We start from the raw sequence: 20,040 nt of genomic DNA, 5'->3' as shown, positions 1-20,040 counted from the left end.
CTCTGCCAGTTGTTGGGCTGCACCCCACAGGCCTCAAGGCCTGAACTTGCCCGGCCTCAAGACCGAAGAAAGAGCCCGGAGTCAGCAACAGAGACATCAATGGTTTAATGGGTTGGGGCGCTTACACGTCTGAAGCAACACCGCACCGTGTGTGGCAGATGGCGGGCAGGATATGGCGTCTTCACTCCGTGGCGAGGAAGGGGAGATTGCCAGTTATGGGGGAATTAACATCAGGTGGGCTTATTGGTTACCAGGGAAACCAGCAGAGGAGCATGACCCTCACGGCCCGTTTGATAAGAACAATCATCAGCTGGGGCTTGGGGCAAGTGTAGGAAAGTCAGTCATGTGCGTGAGTGTAGGTGATGCAGGCACTGGTCCAGCAGGGATGTAGAGAGAGCAAGAAAACAGCCACTTTGAGTGGCCTGGCCATACAGTATGCCTTCTAGGATTCTGTCCTGATTCATGGATGACAATGCCACTAAGTGGGGTGAAAACTGGGGAAGATGCAGGTGTAGAGGATAAACGAAGAGCTCTGTGTAGATGTGTGAAGTCTGAAGTGCTTGCTACATGTCCATTCAATGTGATTCAACGATGGTCTATCCATTCACTAACCAGTTGTTTATTGAGCTGCTATTATGTACAGGGAGAATCTGGTCTGGGTCAACTGTGTGCTGGAGCATGCTAGTACCAGCTCACAAGAGCTAATTGTTAAACAGTCAAGAATGTTGCAAATCGGTCATTAAGCTATCAGTAGCTTGGCATTAGCTGTGGTGAGATTGTTTACACCATGGAAATTGACAAATGCTATTTTTTTTTTTCCAGAGAGTTGATTTATCAGCACCACAGTAAATAAGCCAAAGTAATGTCTGTGTTCATGCAGCCTTCATTCTAGTGTCAGGGACAAATTTTAAGCAAATGATTATAGAATAATTAAAATTGCAATGCATATTTTGAAGAAATGAGAGTGATGAGAGTATAGAAGGAAAAATGGGCTAAGTTGGCCAGCAGGGGGTGATAAGGAAGTAATGCTTGAACTGTGACCTGAAGGCTGAACAGCATGTTTTAACATGGATCAGGATGTGTTCTATTGATGAGGTGTCATGGTTTGATTGGCAGTATCTTTTTCTTCCTTAGTGGAACTTAAAATAATGGAGTATCTTTCAATGAATGGTGGTTTAGATTCACTAGCAGGTATTAATCTGATTCAGGAAGTGGTGTCTGAACTGGATTTGTGGGGCCCAAAGATTCCAGGCAGGTGTTGCAGAAATGACCATGGAGATAGGAAACCACCAAGGCTCAGGGATCCCAGCCCCCGGACCCCAGCTCACACCAGGGAAGCTCTGATTTTTGTGTTTTGCTGTTCTGCTTCATATTCGTTCAGAAAAATACACATTGAGCACCTAGTGTGTGCCAGACACTACGACACACAGGCGATACAGTACTGAGGAGACCAGGGCGCTGCCCTCAGGGATTATATCTGAAGGAAGGGGATGGGGATTCGGGGCAGAGCAAACAAACTGAATAATTAGGTAATTTCAGAAGGATGATAAATGCAATGGAGGTAACAAAACAGGATGCAGGCATGATGAGTCACCTGGAGGAGATCTGCTTTGGATGGCAGGGCCACAGAAGGTCGTTCGGATGAGGTGACCTTGGAGCTGATAGGGAGTTGGCCACTCAGGGGTCTGGGGGTTACACCAAGCGCCTTGATGTTTTCTGCCTCAGACAGTATATCTCAGGTAATCGTGGGAGTGACACCCGTCACCTTTGCTGTATTCTATTTGCTAAAGTTAAATCAGTTTCCTCCCACACAAGGGGAAGGGATTATACCAGGATGGGACTCATTGGCATGTGCCTGCCAACCCCAGGAATCACCAAAGACTTGCCTGATCTGGCTGGCTGGTCACATGCCAATTTATGTCTCTCCCAGGGATTATGCATTTGATCAAGAGGTTGATGTTCTCAAGTAAAGGAGAGCTCTTCAACCCTCAAGGATATGTTGGTAGCACTGCAACCCTCTCCTAAAAACTCCCAAAGAAATGTCTCAACAAGGTAAGATTTTTTGAAGTCCTAGAGAAATACAATCCAATCTCTATCATTAAAAAGCAGACCCCCCCCCGCAAAGTAGAACCCCAAATGGTTCTGGACCAAAAATATTGGATCCTTTCTCAACCCTCTGAACTTTGGGTAGATTGCCTATCCTATCTGAACTTCATCTTCCACATGTAAAATGAAGAGGATTTTATAAAAAGTGATAGAGATAATGTATAAAAGTGACTAGTACAGGTGGCCTGGGAAAAAAGGGAAGAATTGGAAGCATGACAATAGGTGGAATAAAAAATAGTGGCTTGGGGACTTCCCTGGTGGTGCAGTGGTTAAGAATCCGCTTGCCAATGCAAGGGACACTGGTTTGAGCCCTGCTCCGGGAAGATCCCACATGCTGCGGAGCAACTAAGCCCATGTGCCACAATGACTGAGCCTGCACTCTAGAGCCTGCGAGCCACAACTACTGAGCCTGCGTGCCACAGCTACTGAAGCCTGTGCACCTAGAGCCCATGCTCCGCAACGAGAGGCCACCACAGTGAGAAGCCCACGCGCCGCAACGAAGAGCAGCCCCCACTCGCCGCAACGAAGGCCCAATGCAGCCAAAAATAAAATAAATTATTTTTAAAAATGGTGGCTCATCAAGAGATCAGATGTGGAGGAGTGATTAAAAATAGTAAATATTGTTCTCTCCATTTTTTTCTGGAGCTTTATCTGAGCACATGGCACCCCAGCTGGAGACAACATTTCCCAGCATCCCTTGCAGGTCAGAGTGGCCATGTGACTAAGCACTGGCCAATGGGATGTCAGCAGAAGTGATGGGTACAACTTCCAGGTCACATCTGAAAAGCACTCTCCTTGCCCTCTACTTCCTCTGTCTTCCTTCCTGCAGCTGGACTGAATGAGTTGCTAGTAAGCCTTCTCCTACCACGTGGATAAGGAGACTGTATGGGATGGTACAGCAATGAGATGGGAGGAACCTGGTCTCAGGATGACTTTGTGGTGTAGAGACACCCATGTTTACAGGAAAGAGAAAAAAAAAACCTTCTGTATTATTTAAGCCACTGTTGTTTGGTCTGTTAAAGCAGCTGAACCCAAAACCCAACCAATACAGTGCTATCAGGTAAACATTAGAGAAAGAAAAATGTATCCCTGATGTTCTCTTAGGAAGGAGCCACATGAAGACCATGTCTCTGCAAGTACGATATGGACTGTTTTTCTTCCAGAATAGTTGCTTCTTCTGATGAACTCACTGACTTGCATTTCAGACAAATATTAAATGGAAAGTGTGTACCATTAAGCATTAGAATCATTTTGAGCAGGTCAAGGTGTGATCACTTGTGGGAGGTCCATGGAAATGGATGAGCTGAGCAGAAAGTCCCCTAGTGGACTCACACTCCAGGATACAGGGTCATTGGTGGGCTTTGGGATGAAGTGACCCCTTACCACAGTTGTCGTTCAGTACCCACAGGGGATTGGTTCCAGGACCCACCAGGATACCAGAAGGGATGCTCAAGTCCCATAGTCTGCCCTCCATACCCACAGGTTCTGCATTCACGGGTTCGACTAACCAGGGATTGTAAACAGAGCACACGATCCACGGTTGGTTGAATCCGCAGATGTGGAGCCCGTGAACACCGAAAGTCAACTGTTTTTTAAATTTTTCTCTCCCTCTTTCTACCTTCCCCTGTGTATGTACAGTACCATTTGCCTAAATTAAATGCACCTGGGACACGTCTCCATTTTATCCAGCTGCCTACTGGGGCTTCCTGCATGAATCAGCATCAACGTTGTTGTCAACTTTTTGGGCCACCCAGTGTGTTCCTGGTGGTCTCTGGAGACATTAACACCTCCACTATGACCACAAGGAAAATCCTGTGAGGCTGGATTTCTGGGTCACTCCATGTCTTAAGGTGGCACCTGAAGATACAGCTTCCGCAGGGATCCCTTCATGTCCTTGTTCTTCAGGCTGTAGATAAGCGGATTTAGGGTGGGCATGAGGATGCAGTAGAAGACGGCAGCTAGGCGCCCTTGCTGTGGGGAATATCGCGCGGTGGGCTGCATGTAGGCAGAGCTGCCAGTGCCGTAAAACAGGAGGACGGTGGCCAGGTGGGAGGAACACCTGGAGAAGGCCTTCCAGGGGCTGGCTGCTGAGCGGATCTGAACCACCGTGGCCAAGATGCGCACATAGGACAGGACAGTGAGGCTAAAGCAGCTGATGATGACGCAACCGCTGGCTGCAAATCCCGCAGTGTCGTGGACAGCTGTGTTGGCACAGGCTAGGCGCAGGAGTGGCGGGATGTCGCAGAAGTGGTCAATCACGTTGGGGCCGCAGAAGAGCAGGGAGAAGGTGTTGGTTAGGGGAGGGCAGAGAAGAGGAGCCCACTGCCCCAGGCCGCCACCACGGAGACGCAGGTCCAGGGTCTCATGGCTGCCCCATACACCAGGGGCCTGTAGGTGGCCAGACAATGGTCAAGCCATGGAGGTGATGAGAAAACACTCTGCGGACTCCAGGCAGACAAAGGCAGAGTTGGGACATGTACGCATGGAGGGAAATCTGCCCCGAGCCCAGCAGGGTGGCCACCAGGGCCCGGGGCAGGGTGGTGGACATGGAGCAGATATCCACCAAAGAGAGGTGTTTGAGGAAGGAGTACATGGGCGTGTGCAGGCGGGCGTCCAGCGTCACGGCGGCGACGATGGAGATGTTCCCCAGAAACGCGGCTGGGTAAACCAGAAGGAAGGCAGCAGCGCTGAGCAGCTGTATCTCAGGGACCGCTGAGAAACCCGGAGGAAGAAAACGGGCACTGCCTTGAGGTTGGTCATGTTGTGTCTTTGGAAAAGCTCGCGAATGGCAGGGGATGCTCAAAAAGCAGTGCATGGGGCTTCCCTGGTGGCGCAGTGGTTAAGAATCAGCCTGCCAATGCAGGGGACTGGTTTGAGCCCTGGTCTGGGAAGATCCCACATGCTACAGAGCAATGAAGCCCGTGTGCCACAACTACTGAGCCTGTGCTCTAGAGCCTGTGAGCCACAACTACTGAAGCCCACGCGCCTACAGCTGGTGCTCCACAACAAGAGAAGCCACCGCAAAGAGAAACCACCGCAAAGAGAAGCCCATGAACCACAACGAAGATCCAACACAGCCAAAAATAAATAAATTTATTTTTTTAAAAAAAAGTAAAGGAATAATCATGACTCTCTTTATAAAGCACTTTCTCATCTGTTGCTATGTTTAATATCCATAAGGACTAAGGACCTCCTGGGGATAGATTTCACCTCCATTTTACAGATAAGATAATGGAGGCTCACAAAGGTTGAGTATCTTGTCAATGATCAGAGATGTAGTAAATAGTGTTAAATTTTCCGTTTCCGGTTTTGCAATTTCCCAATTGCTCCTTGCTGGCGCTCAGAGCAAGAGTCAACCTACAGCAAAGTAGCATTGGCTCTAGGGGCCCTAACTGTATATGCTCTCCCCCTTTGATCAATTTATTTCTGCATGGATCATGGTCTCTACAAAGCTGTTTCTTTCTTACATAGATGGAGAGGTCTCTGGACTTGGGCAGTATGTCCAGAGTGCAAAAGTTTATCCTACTGGGTTTATCTGCCAGGCAAGGCATAAGGATTGTGCTTCCTGACTCTCTACCTGCTCACCCTCCTGGAGAAAACACGCATCATTTTCCTTGTCTGCAGTCATGGTGAGCTCTGAAAGCCCATGTACTTCTTCCTGGGCAACCTGAGCTGCCTGGAGATGTGCTACATGTCAGTGACCATGCCCAGCTTGCTCATGGGGCTGAGGTCCGGTGCATGCCATGTGCCCTTCACAGCCTGCATAATTCAGCTTTTTTATTCATATCTCTCATTGGCACCAAGTGCACCCTCCTGGCCTCCATGGCCTATGACCACTATGTGGCCATCTGCCACCCACTACCCTACCTGCTGCTCATGAGGCCCCAGATATGCCTGGGTTTAGCTTTGTCCTCATGGCTTTGTGGGTTGTTGGTCTCGGTGGTCAAGCTATCATGCATCGCCAGCCTGTCCTCCTGTGGCCCCAATGTCCTCAACCAATTTTTCTGTGATGTCTCCCCTCTGCTCAACCTGTCCTGCACCCACGTGACCCTGACGGAGCTGGTCGACTTCATCTCTGCCATCGTCATCTGCAGGATTCTGCTAGTTGCTCTGCCCTCATATGTGGCCATCAGGAGGGCTGTGCTCCAAATGTCTTCGGCTGCTGCCGGCAGCAACCCCTCCACCTGCGCCCCCAACCTGACTGTGGTGGACATCTTCTGCTCAGTGGTTCTCTTCACGTATTCCCGCCCCAGCCGTGTCGAACCCACTGCACTGACCTCAACAAGTTGCTGTCTGTCATCTACACGGTGGCCATGCCCATGTGCTGCCTGATCTAGTCTACTGCCTGCGGAACAAGGAGGTCCACGCAGCGCTGCGGACATTTCCTGCTCCTGATTTTAACACTTTCGTGGCCAAAACACGTGCACAACTTTCAAAGGCAAATAGAAATCCGGAGGAAAATATTTACAACATAACGTATAAAGACTTCTTTAAATAAAGGAGAAAAATATGAAGACCCTCACCAAGAGAAAAACCAAAAGGAAAATGGTCATGAACATCAAGCCTATTAAAGGAAACATGTAAGTGGCTGATAGCCTACAAAAAAGATGTGCACGCCCTCTAGTAATCCAAGAAATGGAAATTTACTCCTTGCCCACTGTAAAAAAAAGTATAATACAAAATTGAAGCACAAGAATTTTTATCACAACACTGTGAAATTTGGAATAAACATTATTTTATTGGAAATTTTTACAAACAACTCCAATGTCCACCAACGTGAAATCATTTAAATATGTTACATTATATACATAGTGTGAAATAACAGGCATTCATTAAAGAGATTAAACCAGACTTGCAGGTACTGCCATGGGGAGACAGTAAGTTGTTTAGTTAAAAATGAAAGAAGCAGTATAAGAGTATGTCAAAGATTTGTAAAACAATAATAATAGACTAATTGCAGTAGTTATTTATGTTAATAACTAATAACCTAGAAAAGAATCTGAAAAAATATATATCAAAGAGTTATTAGCTATGTTTTTAGGAATGAGACCACAGGGGACTCATATTTTCTATTTTATACATTTGAATTTTTTGCAATAAACTTGTATTACCTTTATAATTGAATAAATATGCATTTTATAAGAGAAAACAGAAATTCAAAGAAAGACCTTCTATAGAATGACTTACTACCATACTAGCATATTTTTCATTTTTATTTTAAGTAATAAAAATTCGTGTTGGGGGACTTCCCTGGCGGTTCAGTGGTTAAGACTCCGTGCTTCCGCTGAAGGGGGCACAAGTTCCATCCCTGGTCGGGGAACTAAGATCCCACATGCAGAGTGGTGCGGCCAAAAAGAAAAAAAATAAAATCGTGTTGACAGTGCCTCAAGGGAAATGAACATGTTCTAGTGTGTTTTGTGAGAGTATATGTTGGTACGTTTTAGAAGGGCAGTTTGCTAATAAATACAAAAAGCCTCGAGAATCTGAATGGCCTTGCATTCATCCATTCAACTTTGGGAATTTATCCTGGAGAAGAAAGTAAAAGATATGGGCAAAAGTTGACCTACAATGATACCCATTCCAAACTATTTGCACAAAGACATATAACCCAATAGTTCATCCAAAAAAAGGCAATAGAAATGGCCAATAAACTGCGGAATAATATTCAATCTCCACCACAACTAAAGAAATGAAACTCAAAGTAATAAGATGCTCCCCCCTGGTAGTGGAGCATCTTTTAATTTGCTCAGAGCAAATTAAACCAAAAAAAATTCTTTGAGAGAACCCAGTGTTGGTTGGATGTGGGGCAATGTACCCTCTAAGACTACTGTGGGAATGCAGATTGAGGCAGTGTTTTTGGAAAACAATTGGCCAATATTTATCAAATTTTAAATTCACAATCACTTTGACACAGCTATTACCATTTTATCTTCATCTTCACTGATGTTTCCAGCTCTCTACCTTCCAGGCTCTTTATGCATGGGTGGGATCATGTGAGTGGTACTGGCCAATGAGTAATATGTCACTTCTAGACCAAATCATTTAATTCCTGGTGTGAGACCCTCCAGATCTCTCTTTTCTGTTTGGCATGGTGGCAAGCAAAGTTCAAGACTGGCCTTTTCCACCTGAATTCCGACCATGATTAGCAGAACACCCTTTAAAATGGTCATAAAAATTCTCTATATGCAAATCTCACAGATACATTGCTAAGTGACAAAAGCAGGATGCCAAATATGATCTGGGAAATGGAAGAGCTTGGTTCCAATTGTTTGGAAAAATTTGTGCCACCAGAAATTTTCATGTTTCCTCTTTCCTCAGAAATACTCCTCTTTTCAAAGCTCCACCTGGCCAGGTGTGGGAGCACTTTGAGTCTGTGCTCTTTGCCCATGGTTCTTCTCATCCCCAGGTTGCCATCCTTCCCAAGCCCTGAACCAATAATTGTGGTTGTTGGCCTGTGGGGGGCGGGGGGGGGGAGGTTGCAATGCTCTAGTTGGCCAGCAAGTGTTACATGCCTTCCCCTAGACCCAAGAGCCGCTGTGGCCAGTTCACTCAAGACATAAGGGCAGAGCGTGGGGTAGCGTTTCTCCCCCAGTGGAGTATGTGACTAAAAGGACACCTCTTTAGGTGATAATAGAGTCAAGAAAATATCAGATTCTACTGCAGCTACAATTCCATGAGGGAGATGCATCCTAGAACAGGGAAAGGGGCAGAAGACAGAGATTACAGTGATTTTTTAATATTGAAAAATAATCTTATTATAAAAGCAATACATGCTTGCCACACACACAAAAATTTTTTGACAAAATACAATGAAGTGAAAACGAAAGCAAAGCCTTCCCAAGGTCTGCCACACACTGGCAATCGCCATTAGCATTTCATAGTGTTGATTTTCAAATTCTTTCCAATATACATACATACACTCATTGCATTACAAAATCAAAATGTAATTACACTGTCCATACTGTTTCCTAACCTGAATTTTCCACATCACGATATACAATCGACATCTTTCATGGAAGTAAATATACTTACAAAATTTGTTTTTCATGGCATTGTAGGATTCCATGTGTAGCTGTGCCTCAGTTTAATGACCCCTCTATTGTTGAATAGAGGTTTCTCCCAACAGCTCTCCATTAGAGGCACAAAATGCTGGGACTTCCCTGGCGGTCCAGTGGTTAAGACTCTGCGCTTCCACTGCAGGGGGCACGGGTTCCATCAGGGAACTAAGATCCCACATGCCGTGTGGCATGGCCAAAAATTTTAAAAAAAACAAGAGAGAAAAGAAAAAGAAGCACAAAATGCTATGAATATTCTCGCAATTACATTGTTGCAAGCATCCTAAGTTATTTTCTTGGCAAAAAACCCTTAAAATGATACATTGTCAAAGGCCATGAACATTCAGATCTTAATGCATATTGACAAATTGCCCTCCAGAAACATTATACCAATTTCAGATAATAACTTTCATGATTGCTGAAATTTGGGAAAAAATTCAATTCCTTGAATTTTGGGGTGTGCATCCTCATATGCAAACATCTGTAGCTAGGTCTAGAATTTTTGTCTTTACATTTTTTAATTAGAATTTTATTTAGAATTTTACTCTAAATTTTTACATTTTTATTTATAACTATATCAGGCCTCCATGTCAATATACAGAGATACAACTAATTTTTAAAAATTGCTTCATAAGGTTTCACAATATGGGGGCAACATAACCTATTCAGTCATTATGTTATTGGTGAATATTCACATTCTTTCCAGTTTGGGCCACTTAAAACAATGCTACAATAAACATCCTTGTACATGTATTTTTACAGATCAGTGCTTTAATATTCCTGTGAGATATCTGCAAACGTGGCGATTCTGGGTCAAAGTGTAGCCAGAACAATTCAGATTTTATTTATTTATTTAATTTATTTATTTTTGGCTGCGTTGGGTCTTTGTTGCTGCGTGCAGGCTTTCTCTAGTTGCTGCAAGCGGGGGCTACTCTTCATTGCGGTGCGTGGGCTTCTCATCGTGGTGGCTTCTCTTGTTTCGGAGCACGGGCTCTAGGCGCGCGGGCGTCAGTAGCTGCAAGCATGCAGGCTCAGCAGTTGCAGCATACAGGCCCTAGAGCGCACAGGCTTCAGTGGTTGTGGCACACAGGCTCAGTAGTTGTGGAGCTTAGTTGCTCTGCAGCATGTGGGATATTCCTGGACCAGGGATCAAACCCGTGTCCCCTGCATTGGCAGGCAGATTCTTACCCATTGCGCCACCAGGGAAATCCCCACAATTCAAATTTTTAATAGGTGATACCAGGTTGTTCTCCAAGAAGGTTTTAACAATTTATGCCACCACCAGCAATGTATGAGAGAGAGAGTGCCCACTTTTTTAAAACCACTTCAGTTCTAGGTGTTAACAATCATTTGAATTTTTCCTGATCTGGTACAGTGATGGTACAACATTGTAACTAGCATCTTTCCTGAATATCAAGGAGACTTATTAGATTCATTGCTCATTTGCATCATCTCATCTATAAATTGCCATTTCTAATTGCCCTCCTTACCCTGACATACATATATTTTTAAAGTAGGGTATTGAACACTTTGAAAACAGTTTGACAGTTCTTTTTTTTTTTTTAACATCTTTATTGGCGTATAATTGCTTTACAATGGTGTGTTAGTTTCTGCTTTATAACAAAGTGAATCAGTTATACATATACATATCTTCCCATATCTCTTCCCTCTTGCGTCTCTCTCCCTACCACCCTCCCTATCCCACACCTCTAGGTGGTCACAAAGCACCGAGCTGTTCTCCCTGTGCTATGGGGCTGCCTCCCACTAGCTATCTATTTTACGTTTGGTAGTGTATATATGTCCATGCCACTCCCTCACTTTGTCACAGCTTACCCTTCCCCCTCCCCGTATCCTCAAGTCCATTCTCTAGTAGGTCTGTGTCTTTATTCCCGTCTTACCCCTAGGTTCTTCATGACATTTTTTTTCTTATATTCCATATATATATATGTGTTAGCATACGGTATTTGTCTTTCTCTTTCTGACTTACTTCACTCTGTATGACATTTGCAAATATTTTCTCCCGTTCTGAGGGTTGTCTTTTGGTCTTGTTTATGGTTTCCTTTGCTGTGCAAAAGCTTTTAAGTTTCATTAGGTCCCATTTGTTTATTTTTGTTTTTATTTCCATTTCTCTAGGAGGTGGGTCAAAAAGGATCTTGCTGTGATTTATGTCATAGAGTGTTGTGCCTATGTTTTCCTCTAAGAGTTTTATAGTGTCTGGCCTTACATTTAGGTCTTTAATCCATTTTGAGCTTATTTTTGTGTATGGTGTTAGGGAGTGTTCTAATCTCATACTTTTACATGTACCTGTCCAGTTTTCCCAGCACCACTTATTGAAGAGGCTGTCCTTTCTCCACTGTACATTCCTGCCTCCTTTATCAAAGATAAGGTAACCATATGTGCGTGGGTTTATCGCTGGGCTTTCTATCGAAATTGAGTTATTTGTAGTGAGGTGGATGGACCTCACTACAGAGTGAAATAAGTCAGAAAGAGAAAAACAAATACCGTATGCTAACACATATATATGGAATCTAAGAAAAAAAATGTCATGAAGAACCTAGGGGTAAGACAGGAATAAAGACACAGACCTACCAGAGAATTGACTTGAGGATATGGGAATGGGGAAGGGTAAGCTGTGACAAAGTGAGAGAGTGGCATGGACATATATACACTACCAAACGTAAAATAGATAGCTAGTGGGAAGCAGCCGCATGGCAGGGGGAGAACAGCTCGGTGCTTTGTACCACCTAGAAGTGTGGGATAGGGAGGGTGGTAGGGAGAGAGACTCAAGAGGGAAGAGATATGGGAAGATATGTATATGTATAATTGATTCACTTTGTTATAAAGCAGAAACTAACACACCATTGTAAAGCAATTATACTCCAATAAAGATGTTAAAAAGTGATTTCTCCTGGAGTATTCTACCTGATACAAGTGGAAGACTTATAATTAGTCTAAGTTTCAAATAAAAGCACATCTATACTAAAAAAAAAAAAGGGTACACACAACTCTATATAAAATAGATAAGCAACAAGGATTTACTGGATAGCACAGGAAACTGCATTCAATATCTTGCAATAACCTATAATGGAAAATAATCTGAAAACATATGTGTATAACTGAATCACTTTGCTGTACCCCAAAATTAACACAATAATGTAAATCAACTATACTTCAATTTTTAAAACTTTTAAAAATTATCATGCTGTATACCTTAAATATATACAATTTTCACTTAAAAATTAAATGACATTAAAAAGAAGAATTAAAGAGGACCTACATTAATGAGCGCATGTTATAAACTTGAGTAGTCAGTAATTTTCACTTTTCATTTTTACCTATATTAGTCTGTACATTTTGTGTCATCCCGGTCAAAATCCCACAAGGTTATGTGTGTGCATGTGTAAGTGTGTGTATGTGTGAAACTAAGCAAACTGAATCCTAAAATTTATATGCGAATGTAAAGGACCAACTCTAGTAGAAAACAATGCTTGTCTCAAAGCTACAGAAAGTAACAATAAGGAAATCTGACCAGTGAGCTAGCAAAGAGAGCAAAGAACTGAGCCAACACACAAATGTTTATTTAATTGATAAGAAAAAATGGCATTGCAGAGAAGTGAAGAAAGTAAAGGCATTTCAGTAAACGGCCTTAGCCCAATTCACCACCACTAAGAGAACATGAGGGGACTTCCCTGGTGACTCAGTGGTTAAGAATCCGCCTGCCAATGCAAGGGACACGGGTTCAAATCCTGGTCCGGGAAGATCCCACATGCCTCGGAGCAACTAAGCCCGTGTGCCACAACTACTGAAGCCCTCGTGCCTAGAGCCCGTGCTCTGCAACGAGAAGCCACGGCAATGAGAAGCCCGCGCACCGCAACGAAGTGTAGCCCCCGCTCTCCGCAACCAGAGAAAAGCCTGCGCGCAGCAACAAAGACCCAAGGTAGCCAAAAATAAATAAATAAACAAATTTAAATTAAAAAAAGAGAGAGAGAGAATGTGAAATTTTCTCAAGCTCAAACTCTTCTTAAAACTATGTGCCCTCTATAATATACATATATCGAAACTAACACAACGTTGTAAATCAACTATACTCCAGTAAAATTTTTTTAAAAAGGTAAAAGACCAAAAAAAATATGTTCTAAAGGAAGAAGGAAAAGTAAATTCAAAATCAATAAAACTCTTAGAAGATGGTAGGAGGCACATTGCTTTGGGGTCTGTTTAGACTTGGAAACAAGCGCAACTGGTTTAATTATATAAAAACTAAGCACTCTATCACACACACACAGTGAAAGGACTGAAAAGTCAAGCTATAGTGTGGGAAATTGTTTGCAACACATATCTTTGAAAAAGAGCTCATATCTTGAACACAGAAATAACGTCTCTAAAGCAAAAAGAGGGAATTGCCTGGTTGTCCAGTGGTTAGGAGTCTGTGCTTCCACTGCTGGGAGCCCAGGTTCGATCCCTGTTTGGGGAACTAAGATCCCACAAGCCGCGGGGTGAAGCAAAAAAAAGAAAAAGAAAAAGAGAGGAAAATACTTCAGAAGAAAACAGTGGGGAAGAAACTTAAACTAGCCCATCAGAAAGAAGAATATTGAACTGCCATTCAATAGATGAAAAAATACACAAACTCGTTAGCAATCAGGAAAATGCAAAAGAAAAACATAATGAGATACAACTACAGCCAACACCAAACCGTGCTTACTGCCAAGTTTTGGAATGGGAAGTAGATGGAAATACTCATTCACTACTGCTGGGGGTGTAAATCGGTCGACTGTGGCAATAAAATTGGCAGTATCTACTAAAGGTTAATGCACACAAATTTATGACAAAGCAGTTCTCCTCCTACATGTGTATTTAGGGGTAATGCATGGACTTGAGCACCCAGACACGTACAAGAATATTTATAGCAGCGTCAAACCAGAAGCCACACAAATGTCCATTAACACCAAAATATGAGAAAAATTTAACCAAAAACAAAGGCAATGAGAAAAAAAAAGAAAAAATAAAATAAATTAAAAATGTCACCTTCCTGAGATAAAATTTCATTGTAAAAAGATGGACCTAAATGATGGGGGGAAAAAAGCAATGAAAATGACCAAATAACACCTACATGCAACAACATAGTTAAATCTCACAAATGTGTTGAACGAGATATACAGAAACATATAGTGTACGAAGCCACGTATATGAAGTCCAACAGCAGCTAAAACAAAATTATACTGTTAGACACCAGTATTGTACTCATGTCTGGGGGGAAGCAAGAGGGTAGTGAGGAAAGGAATCAAGAAAAAGTCTTTGAACATAAGAAAGTGTATGATTTTACTAGACAAGGGTACGGTTATATGTAAAATATTATTCGTTGCATTGTAAAATCTTGTCCTGTGTACTTTTTCTACATGCGTTATTTTTCACACACACAAACATTTTTTTAATTAAAAAAAAAAAAAAAGCCTGTTTACTTTCCTACGATTCAAGGGCGCCATCTAGCGACCTCACAGGCACTTCATGAACTCAAAATCATTCCCTAAAATTGAAACAAAATAACCGAGATACTTTTGTTACTTCGTATTTTTAAGGGTTTTTTAATATGACTTTTTCCCCAAATTATGATAATCATGCACACGGCCTTGGAAGTCTGTAGGGCTTTGGATATACAGCACAATGTTCTGTGGGATTCCTGCAGCCCTGGCGTGGACGTGGCTTGGGGATGGAGCGTAGGCTGGGTTTCACATCCCCACATCACCTCGGACGGTGCCTACCGGCAGCGTGAAATATGCACACCGTGCCCAGCAGCCCTGACTGTCAGCGAGGTCCTCGGAGCATCTGCCCCCGATAGATGAGAACGCTGGGCTCAGAGACGGGAGCGTTCCTGGATGTCTGGTCCTGAGCCCCTGTTTCCCACATCAGCCCCCCATCCTGCCCCCGAACATCCAAGGAAAGGTAAAGTGGGCCACCTCCAGTAATACCTGCTACACACCTGCTTTTTCTGTCCTCAGACATCGACCCTCTCATCTTCATTGTCACTGGATTCCTGTTTCCCTGATAAAAGTAACAACAAGAAAAGAATATTTTAATAATTTCATAGGAAATCAGGAAGAGTTGTTATCTTTTCTCTTTGGATCTTTTCAATTCCCAGTGAGAAATATACACCAGCAGAAATCCAGAAACTTAGCTCCATTCTTTGTGCCATCGTCCTAAGAGTTTACGTTCTGATGGGGGAACATGCAGTAATGCAATAAGCAGACAAGAGGAGCATCAAGTTTGTGATGGAAACAAGGCAGAGGTATGCACGGAGGGCCTCTGGAGATGACAGTCAGGGTGGACTTCCCTGAGGAGGTGATCTCTGGCCAGAACCCTGAATGGAGACAGGAAAGAACCACATAAGGGCTCAGGGGAGGAGGGGCGGGAGTAACAGCAGGTGCAGAGGTCCTGAGGTTGGTTCTTTGAAGAGGCAAAGAAGCCGTTGTGGCTGGAGCCCAGTGACCAAGGGGGAGATAAAGTCAGCAGGGCCTGGCCGGCCACAGAAGAATTTGAGATTTATTCTGAGCAAAGAAGCCCCTGTGGGGTTTAATCTGACTCGTATCTAAACTTCATTTCCTCCGAACATTTCTTCTGTCTGCTGAGTGGAGACTTGAATGGGACTGAAGGGGAGTGGAGCGGACAGGAGACAAGGGAAGGGGGTATTGGGGATTCAGGTGAGACACCTGAATGAGACACCTGGATGGGGTAATGGAGAAGGTGGAAAACATCAAGAACATTGGCCGCTTCTAATCCTGCCTCAGACGTCTGTGCAGGGAGATTACAGATAGTGTAAAGAGAACTTGGTCTGTGGGACCTCGGGCAGCAGCAGCCACCCCGGGAATCATGGAATTGGGGTCCCTGGGGAGATGTCTGCTGGGAAGTTCACCTCAAACCTCTCACCCCAGTTGCGGGGGAAGGGTTAGGAATTCCTAACACGAGCTGCAGGGAGGGGATGGACCTAACTGCCCCCCCCCCACGCCCCCGCAACAAATCACTGTGTGTGTTCTTTCTCTCAATTCCTGAATTCCTTTCTCTAAGTCGAGCTTCCTCCTTCAGGTTACCATGGCAACAAGGACATTCCATCCTCTTAAAGATGTCTTTGATACACGTGTATGATATTCTGGAATATGTGAAATTATAGAGATGACAACCATATTGGTTGTTGACAGGGGTTAGGGGAAGAGACAGGAAGTGACTATAAAAGGGGGAAATGAGGGGCGATTTGGGGGGGGTGGAGTCATTCTGCATCCTGATTTTGGTGGTGCTGGTGGTATTGAATCTATGTGTGTGTTAATACTCATAGAACAATACAGCAAATAAAGTCAACATTTTTAGAAAGTGTTGGTTCAATACTGGCAGCCATTAAAAAAATATGTTGCAGAAAAAGTCTTAAAGACAAAAAAAAATAGTTATTGGTATGTGTAGTTAAGTGGGAAAAAAAGCAAGATTACCAAATGCTATACAGTGTATAATCTCTTTTTTTAAAACATCTTTATTGGAGTATAATTGCTTTACAATGGTGTGTTAGTTTCTGCTATATAACAAAGTGAATCAGCTATACATATACATACCCCCATATATCCTCCCTCTTGCGTCTCCCTCCCACCCTCCCTATCCCATCCCTCTAGGTGGTCACAAAGCACCGAGCTGATCTCCCTGTGCTATGCAGCTGCTTCCCACTAGCTATCTATTTTACATTTGGTAGTGTATATATAGGTCCATGCCACTCTCTCACTTCGTCCCAGCTTACCCTTCCCCCTCCCCGTGTCCTCAAGTCCATTCTCTACTCCTGCGTCTTTATTCCTGTCCTGCCCCTAGGTTCTTCAGAACCATTTTTTTTCTTTTTAGATTCTATATATATGTGTTAGCATACGGTATCTCTTTTTCTCTTTCTGACTTACTTCACTCTGTATGACAGACTAGGTCCATCCACCTCACTACAAAAAAACTCAATTTCATTTCTTTTTATGGCCTAGTAATATTCCATTGTATATATGTGCCACATCTTCTTTATCCAGTCATCTGTCGACGGACACTTGGGTTGCTTCCATGTCCTGGCTATTGTAAATAGAGCTGCAATGAACATTGTGGTACATGACTCTTTTTGAGTTATGCTTTTCTCAGGGTATATGCCCAGTAGTGGGATTGCTGGGTCGTATGGTAGTTCTATTTGTAGTTTTTTAAGGAACCTCCATACTGTTCCTCATAGTGGCTGTATCAATTTACATTCCCACCAACAGTGCAAGAGTGTTCCTTTTCTCCACACCCTCTCCAGCATTTATTGTTCATAGATTTTTGATGATGGCCATTCTGACCAGTGTGAGGTGACACCTCATTTTAGTTTTTATTTGCATTTCTCTAATGATTAGTGATGTTGAGCATCCTTTCCTGTATTTGTTGGCAATCTGTATATCTTCTTTGGAGAAATGTCTATTTAGGTCTTCTGCCCATTTTTATATTGGGTTGTTTGTTTTTTTGATATTGAGCTCCATGAGCTGCTTGTATATTTTGGAGGTTAATCCTTTGTCAGTTGCTTCGTTTACAAATATTTTCTCCCATCCTAGGGTTGTCTTTTGGTCTTGTTTATGGTTTCCTTTGCTGTGCAAAAGCTTTTAAGTTTCATTAGGTCCCATTTGTTTATTTTTGTTTTTATTTCCATTTCTCTAGGAGGTGGGTCCAAAAGGATCTTGCTGTGATTTATGTCATAGAGTGTTCTGTCTATGTTTTCCTCTAAGAGTTTTATAGTGTCTGGCCTTACATTTAGGTCTTTAAATCATTTTGAGTTTACTTTTGTGTATGGTGTTAGGGATTGTTCTAATTTCATTCTTTTACATGTCACTGTCCAGTTTTCCCAGCACCACTTATTGAAGAGGCTGTCTTTTCTCCATTGTATATTCTTGCCCCCTTTATCAAAAATAAGGTGACCATATGTGTGTGGGTTTACCTCTGGGCTTTCTATCCTGTTCCATTGATCTATGTTTCTGTTTTTGTGCCAGTACCATACTTTCTTGATTACTGTAGCTTTGTAGTATAGTCTGAAGTCTGGGATCCTTATTCCTCCAGCTCCATTTTTCTTTCTTTTGGCTATTCAGGGTCTTTTGTGTTTCCATACAAATTGTGAATTTTTTTGTTCTAGTTCTGTGAAAACTGCCATTGGTAGTTTGATAGGGATTGCGTTAAATCTGTAGATTGCTTTGGGTAGTAGAGTCACTTTCACAGTGTTGATTCTTCCAGTCCAGGAACATGGTATGTCTCTCCATCTGTTTGTATCATCTTTAATTTCTTTCATCAGTATCTTATAGTTTTCTGCATACAGGTCTTTTGTCTCCTTAGGTAGGTTTATTCCTAGATATTTTATTCTTTTTGTTGCAATGGTAAATGTGAGTGTTTCCTTTATTTCTCTTTCAGATTTTTCATCATTAGTGTATAGGAATGCAAGATATTTCTATGCATTAATTTTGTATCATGCTACTTTACCAAATTCGTTGATTAGCCCTAGTAGTTTTCTGGTAGCATCTTTAGGATTCTCTATGTATAGTATCACGTCATCTGCAAACAGTGACATCTTTACTTCTTCTTTTCCAATTTGTATTCCTTTTATTTCTTTTTCTTCTCTGATTGCTGTGACTAAAACTTCCAAAACTATGTTGGATAATAGTCGTGAGAGTGGACAACCTTGTCGTTTTCCTGATCTTAGTGGAAATGGTTTCAGTTTTTCACCATTGAGGATGATGTTGGCTGTGGGTTTGTCATATATGGCCTTTATTATGCTGAGGTAACTTCCCTCTATGCCTACTTTCTGGAGGGTTTTTATCATAAATGGGTGTTGAATTTTGTTGAAAGCTTTTTCTGCATCTATTGAGATGATCATATTGTTTTTATTCTTTAATTTGTTAATATGGGGTATCACATTGATTGATTTGCGTATATTGAAGAATTCTTGCATTCCTGGGATAAACCCCACTTGATCATGGTGTATTATCCTTTTAATGTGCTGTTGGATTCTGTTTGCTAGTATTTTGTTGAGGATTTTTGCATCTATGTTCATCAGTGATATTAGCTTGTAGTTTTCTTTCTTTATGATATCTTTGTCTGGTTTTGGTATCAGGGTGATAGTGGCCTTGTAGAATGAGTTTGGGAGTGTTCCTCCCTCTGCTATATTTTGGAAGAGTTTGAGAAGGATAGGTGTTAGTTCTTCTCTAAATGTTTGATAGAATTCACCTGTGAAGCCATCTGGTCCTGGGCTTTCGTTTGCTGGAAGATTTCTAATGACAGTCTCAACTTCAGTGCTTGTGATTGATCTGTTTATATTTTTTATTTCTTCCTGGTTGAGTCTCAGAAGGTTGTGCTTTTCTAAGAATTTTATCCATTTCTTCCAATTTGTCCATTTTATTGGCATATAGTTGCTTGTAGTAATCTCTCATGATCCTTTGTATTTCTGCAGTGTCAGTTGTTACTTCTCCTTTTTCATTTCTTATTCTGTTGATTTGAGTCTTCTCCCTTTTTTTCTTGATGAAGCTGGCTAATGGTTTATCAATTTTGTTTATCTTCTCAAAGAACCAGCTTTTAGTTTTATTGATCTTTACTATTGCTTTCTTCATTTCTTATTCATTTATTTCTGATCTGATCTTTATGATTTCCTTCCTTCTGCTAACTTTGGGGTTTTTTTGTTCTTCTTTCTCTAATTGCTTTAGGTGTAAGTTTAGGTTGTTTATTTGAGTTGTTTCTTGTTTCTTGAGGTAGGATTACATTGCTGTAAACTTCCCTTTTAGAACTGCTTTTGCTGCATCCCATAGTATCACCTATTTTTAAAACTGAGAAAAACCAGATGTTGACAGCAACATCCTTCATCCCAGAGAGA

General features: G+C 42.4%; 2 pseudogenes; one reads left to right on the top strand and one right to left on the bottom strand.

The window, feature by feature from the left end:
* Positions 1 to 3,951: 3,951 nt before the first annotated feature.
* On the bottom strand, positions 3,952 to 4,921 carry LOC101325151 (olfactory receptor 5AR1-like; annotated as a pseudogene).
* Positions 4,922 to 5,577: 656 nt separating this feature from the next.
* Positions 5,578 to 6,604, top strand: LOC101324858 (olfactory receptor 6Z7-like; annotated as a pseudogene).
* The last annotated feature ends 13,436 nt before the right edge of the window (positions 6,605 to 20,040 follow it).

The sequence above is a fragment of the Tursiops truncatus genome, chromosome 19 (assembly GCF_011762595.2).
Source record: "Tursiops truncatus isolate mTurTru1 chromosome 19, mTurTru1.mat.Y, whole genome shotgun sequence".
NCBI lineage: Eukaryota > Metazoa > Chordata > Mammalia > Artiodactyla > Delphinidae > Tursiops > Tursiops truncatus.
The sequence above is the reverse complement of the archived record's forward strand: the minus strand, read 5'-3'. Positions and strand labels throughout refer to the sequence as shown.